The 6,671-nt window shown below is 31.0% G+C and overlaps 1 long non-coding RNA gene across 2 annotated transcripts; it reads right to left on the bottom strand.

The window, feature by feature from the left end:
• Positions 1 to 1,280: 1,280 nt before the first annotated feature.
• On the bottom strand, positions 1,281 to 3,344 carry LOC145052929 (uncharacterized). Of its 2 annotated transcripts, XR_013684289.1 has the most exons (6): positions 3,021 to 3,342; positions 2,906 to 2,936; positions 2,412 to 2,620; positions 2,267 to 2,310; positions 2,068 to 2,139; positions 1,281 to 1,594 (listed from the first exon to the last, which is right to left on the bottom strand). It is a non-coding gene; the product is annotated as an uncharacterized LOC145052929 (long non-coding RNA). The 2 variants fall into 2 exon arrangements; XR_013684288.1 differs by having other exon boundaries at positions 2,412 to 2,936; positions 3,021 to 3,344.
• Positions 3,345 to 6,671: the final 3,327 nt, after the last annotated feature.

Here is a 6,671-nt window from a genome sequence, read left to right as displayed (position 1 = left end):
CTTACAGTGTTTGGTGTTATTTGTTTCAGGTACTAGTGATGACCGTGGGAAGGCGCCGGCTTGATCAGTACACACACACGAAATTTTTATGTTATGAGATCTTGGGATTTTTATATGGCATGGATTGAGTTTCAAACATTGATATTTTTATGAATATTAAATGAATTATGTTTTTATAAAATGCGAAAAATTGTTTTTGATATTTACAGTGTTACATTTATTTTTCATTATGTTTTTTGAATCAAACGGTGAAATAAAATGAATTAAACGATCATGTGTTTTCAAAAAATCGGCTTCAAACATACACAAACTTAACCATATGTTTTCACAAAATATAATTAATAATAAAAAACACTTAGCAGAAAAAGAAAAAGAGAGTATATGGTTATCATTACATTTTCGACTTTCAAATATTAAAATGTAAAGATTTTCAAACGTGAGCTATGATTTTGAAGCAATTTTTTATTTAATTTGATTTTTTGAATTTAATGATCAATTATGAAACGTGTTCATGCTTATCTTTTTTTGGGGGTAAACAAATGTATGTGCATCTCAAAACCACAATATCATATATTCACTTGATGCCTAAATAGGACAAATACAAAACATACAGATGTATTGATTGTTTATTTGTGTATTTATAGCTTACAATTCTACCAAGTACAACATACCATGGATGAAAATAGTTTGCCGACGATTTAAAAGTACAAAGCCATACTTGGATTGATATTTGAAGGCACAATGTGTAAATAAGAAAAAACCCCAAAAGTACAATGTTATAACAATATGGTCATTTCTTTTGTAGCAGGGACCAAAATCATAGGGAAAATTACTATCCATTTCCTTTAGGGACTAAAATTGAAAATGTAACTCACTCTATTAAAAAGGCATGCTAACAAAAAGAAACAAAGTATGATGCTTTAAAAAAAATCCAACATTTAATAAGTAAATCATATATAACTTCACATGCATTTTGGAAACAGAACGCATTGGAAACGGATGAACATACCTTAGTATTTTGGAAAATAGTTGTGAAGAAGCGATTCTCAAATACAATAAAAATAAGCAATAACAGTTTCAAAGATATTGGATATAAAATCTGGTTATGCATATTTTTATAAAAACAGAAATAAGTCCATTAGATCTAGACCATCAATGTTTTCATACCCCTCATTATTTACCTAGTGATTCTGAATGTTTTTTCATCGAATGATTATTCACAACAAACAAAATAAGATAACCTTGTCAATAAAAAATCTAATACATGAACCATCATAAAATTTGGACAAAAAAGCATAATTCACCAATTTTAAAATTTAAAATCATGGAATACTGTCTTGTTCTTCTTACTTTTGTTTCTTTTGGCGTGCAAGTGTATATTAAAGCTGTTAAACCAAATCCTCATAAATTTAATGCATAACTGTTAAAAGCTAGCATTATAATTTGAAGTAAGACATGCCAAGACATTTATTTTACTAATCACATGAAGTTTTCCTTCAACTTTAACACCTGACATAAGAGAAGGTGTCATGGCTATAACATAGTTTATCTTGCCCTTGACATTGATAAATCGTGCAGGAACACATGATGCATCCTAGCAAACCACAAGAAAACATCAAATTTAAACAAAACATATGCTTAAACGTTTCTAGACAGGAAGAGAGATAGAGAATGGATATCATACTATTGAATTCATTATGATCCGTAAAATGATCAGTTCCATTAGATTATATAATGTTATAGAACATACCCATATCAGATTCGGATGTTGATATTTCACAAACATCCATTATGAAAACCAGTTAACTCTTTGAATGAATTGGTCAAAGAAATATATTTACTAACATGAATTAAGATATGTGATAACTTTTTGACTTGCTTATGATTTTTTTTTCTGCTTCATGAGTTTCTCCATATATAAAAGTTGTATAAATATGAATGGGCATATAGTGTTAATGAACCAAAAAGCATAATAAATATTGTAAAAGAAACATAAAGTTTCTAAAAGAAATATGAAAATCTCCTAGTTGTACAACCTGCTTTTGCATGAAATATGTGAAATATTACCTTCTTCGGTGCCACTATATTACCATTCAGCAATTATATCTAGGTATTCATTGTTGGATGTTCTTGTCCAATCTACATGCAAATAAAAACTCAAGAATAAAGTAGATGAATTAATGGCATGGTATATACATATGATTTATCTCACCGTTTGATTCAAAAAAATTTGTTGTATTTAGATAAAAAAAATCAAATGGTATACCTTTTCATATCTCTCAAGCTTAAAGAGTTTTTTATAGGAGCCAACTGCAAATGGTTTCAACATCAATTATAAGATTCTAGATCTAGCCTTATCAAAACCTATGAATAAATATAATAAAAATCAATAACGAAGAAAAGAATATAACCTCGTGGGTATACTCTTGAAAGGAGAAATTGAAGGTCCTTCCATGACAAATACCTGCAATCTTCTGGTTCCCTTTTTTTCTTTGTCAATCAGAATGTTTCGTGACTTGGAAGAGTAGGCAGTGTCATGAGTGATGAGGTCGTGGAGGCCGAGCAATAAAGAAAGGGAACATGAGAAACATTTGAGATTGAAGTAGACTTAGAACCATTCCTATATGATCCAGAATCACCAATAGAATGACACAAAATCCAAACTTCCCTTAAAATTTTAGATTAAGACTATGTCTTGTTCAAGCATTTCATCGAGCACTTAGTGTGCATAATCAAAATTGTCACATTTTAACAACACATCATTGGTTTTTTATTCCTTATTCATACTATCATTCAGTTTTTTTCAATCTAAACATTAAATCCAAAGCTTCAAATTTTGAATTAAAAGTCAAAGAGGAAATAGTTGCTATCAAGAAGATTATTACGAACTTGAAAAATTACAAACCTTGAAATAGCGATATCACTAATCTGAGAAGCTGCAACAACACCATTCACGTGTATTAGACATATCAATAATAAATCAAGGAAAATAATGGAAACCATTCACAGCACAATGATACCTGGGGTCCTTGCAAACGCAGCCATTAATAAAGAGGACAAAGAAGATTAGGGTTGAAAAAAAGGAAATAACGAAGAAAGATAAGGGATTGGCGAGATTTAAGGATCGACAACATCAAAATGAAGGATGGTCTAAACGAAGAATTGGTATGGAACCCTGTATTTAAAAATTAATCGCTGATGTTTAGGAATAGAGATGATTAAAACCGAAATTACACCAAATTCGGCAGCTAAATTATAGGGATACAGATTTGATTACATTTGATTACGAATTTTATATTGAATAATGAATTGGGTGGGAGAAAATAGATAGAATTGCTGAGAGATGGACACATGGCAGATGGACATGTGGCTGAGGTTTTTATTAAGCATGAAGATGAAGATATATATATATATATATATATATATATATATATATATATATATATATATATATATATATATATATATATATATATATATATATATATATATATATATATATATATATATATATATAGAGAGAGAGAGAGAGGTAAGTTCAATTGAGAAAATAAAAAAGGTTGAGAATGGGGGAATCAATGTTATTTCCTGGAAAAAAAATTGTGATTTCGAAAATTTATTTTGATGTGGAACTCTATGATAACTAATTTGTTCATTTGATCGAAAATCACTTCTTTGAAAATTATGTTGTGAAAACCTTTGATTTTGAGAATTCTTAACAAAATTCTTTGACTGTTGATTTTTCATATAACTCTCATGATAAGAAGTTTGAACATTAGATGCTTGTCTTGTTTTCGAAACATGCACTTTGTTTTTAGAAAAATCATTTTGTGATTGTGAAGGTTTTGAAATCTGTTTCTTTTCAACCAAAGATGATTTTGTGACTTTGAATTAATCGATTCAGACTTTTTCTTTTCAGACTTTTTAGATAAAAGACTTTTTTGTTTCATTTTAGACACATAATTTTTCCAATAAGCCTTATTTCAAGCTTTGTTCATCGAAATTCCATTTCCTTGAGAAATCTTTTGGACACTTTCTTTTAGATTTTGAACTTTTTCAATTGGTTTTTCAGAAACTTTTTCATTTGTTTTGACAGTTTCTTGAGAAATCTTTTGGACATTTGTTTGTTTTTCAACCTTTGACGTTTGTTTTTTAACATCCCAAGTTCGACTTGGCTTTTGTCGTTGAAAAGTATATGAGTTTTTGGTAAGATTGTCTCAATCGTGCTCTGATTTGAGAAATATCTTGTAATACCCCGATTTTTCAGGTATTGATTTAATATAAAGTTTCTTGGTTTCAAGGGCTACTCGACGAGTTGGTTGCCCTACTCGTCAAGTAGCAGCGGGTTAGTCCACGCATCTTAATGACCTACTCGTCGAGTCCAAGAAGGGATTCGACGAGTAGGAGCTGGCAGATGAAACCCTAAATCCTGGGGTTTTGCACCCTATTTAAAGGATCAACAGCCTCCCTTTACCCCTTTACAGTCTTTTGAGAACCAAACCAACCCTAATTCATGTGTGTGCTTCATTTTGTGTGTTATAAGTTTTGGAAGGTGAATCTTAGTGAGGAAATCTTGGAGAAACAAGTGGTTAGAAGCAAGGAACTTGTGGGGATCAGAAATCTACCTCAGTTAGCGTCATTTGAAGGTATCAAGTTGTCACTTTTACCTCATTTCTTTCTACATCTCATTTGGGTGGAGTTTAGGGTATATTTTGCTTGGTTATGATGATATTGTGGTGTATGAGCTAGATCTGAAGTTGCAACTTCAGATCTGGACCCTTCTTGGGTTCTAGGTTCATAAAGTTTCGAGCTTGGTCCTGCATGAAGCCCTCCTTGAGTGTAAAACTCCATTATAATCTTAGATTTGTCATTTAGAGCCTTTAGAGCCTTGCATGCACATAAAGTTTGCAACTTTACGTGATAAACATGCCTTGGGAAGTTGGATCTACAATATGGAGCCTTAGCATGGTTTAAAAAAGCATCTGTATGGATGAGGGATTAAAGGAAATCGTCGAGTCATATGAAGATGGGCATGAACTCGATGAGTTGATGAACAACTCGGTGAGTCCGTTGAAGATTGCCTTGGACTCGGTGAGTCAGTCAAAGACTCGGCGAGCCAGCTAGGGTTTCTCTCAACATTCGCATTTTTGATAACTGGTTTCCATTTTTGAACCGGAATTTGCGAATTATGAGACATGACACTAGTAGTTGAAGAATTATTTGCGAACTTATCAAATGCACTCTTGATTTGTTCTTCTGAAAACTTCCCACTTTGATATTTTCTTCCTTTCCCTTCAAACCAATGATTGATCGTACTTACATCAGATTTTCCTTTTGTATATGAAACTTTGGTTGGTTTTGAGACTGAAGGATTTGGAAAATTTGGTTGTTTTGGTGAAAATTTCACTTTGGCTTGAGTTGAATTTTTCAAACTTGATGAAGTATTCGTGAATTTGCCAACATTTTGAAACTTTTGATTATTTGCAAATTTTTGTGAATTCTCAAATTTTCGATTTTTGTCATACTTGTGAATATATGGAACTTTGTCAACAGAGTTTATTTGTTGATGAAAACTTGAATTTATTTGTGTAATTTTGTTTTGAAATTGTGATGATGTTTTCGAAATTTGTTCTTTTTCATCTCTTGGTTTATTATGAACTTGCCAGAATATTGCTTTTCTTGCTTTTCTTTTTGAAACATTATTTTCTGTTGAATAATTTCCAACTAGCAATTTGAATTCATGTGAATTTAGTTTCACTTCAACCTTTGAGTTTTCAACTTTTTCAAAAATTTTGTTTGATTTTTCACCTTTAACCACCCATTTTTGTAATGATTTTTGTTTTTGAAACACATAAGGATTTTGAGTTAAATTATTTTCTTCTGTGTTTTGGTTTGCGAAAAAACCTTCTGTCGTGGACTTTTGATTATCTTGTTCAATCATTTTGTTTAATTCAGGATGAACTTTCTCACCATTTCCAGTAGTGACAAAAACTTGATTTGGAAAAATGGTTTTATCAGTACATACAAAATTTGGATATACCACTGTGTTGGTTTCCAAATAATGTGCGCCTTTGTCATTTAAAATTTTGTCAAATTCTTTTGTATTTTCAAACACTTGATCAACCACAATTCTTTGAGGTGTTTCATTTGAAACTTTCTTTTCGTCTTTGTTCTCATCAGTGTCATCAGTTTTCCAGCTTTCAGCTTCCACATTATCAAACTTACAATGTTGCGAAGTTGAAGGTTTATAAATTTCATCCTCTACTATTGAATCAACTATTATTTCTTTACCTTTGATCTTAGATGTGATATTAATGATTAACAATTGAGAACAATCAACCTCTTCTTCCTCTTCTATCTCACTGATTTCACTCACATTATCTGAGTTTTCATCAATATCATCATAATTGAATTGTGAGGCAAGAATTGAATTTTCGGTTTTCTTTATGATTTTCACTTGTTCACTCTTTGTCAAACTTTCATTGACAATGTTAACCAATTCATCAGCATTCAGAAATTCATCAATTTTGACAATACCATATGGATATCTATCATCAGGTATTTTGTCAAATTGAGCAATTGTACTTTCGCAATCATAAGAAACAACATCAACTTTTTCACGTTCATACTCAAGAAAAGGTAAAAGTTTCCTATGTTGTTCTTTGCTTATA

This window comes from Lactuca serriola, chromosome 5, assembly GCF_051521515.1.
Source record: "Lactuca serriola cultivar US96UC23 chromosome 5, Lser_US96UC23_V15, whole genome shotgun sequence".
NCBI lineage: Eukaryota > Viridiplantae > Streptophyta > Magnoliopsida > Asterales > Asteraceae > Lactuca > Lactuca serriola.
Note: the sequence above shows the minus strand (reverse complement) of the source record. Positions and strands in the feature narration are given on the sequence as shown.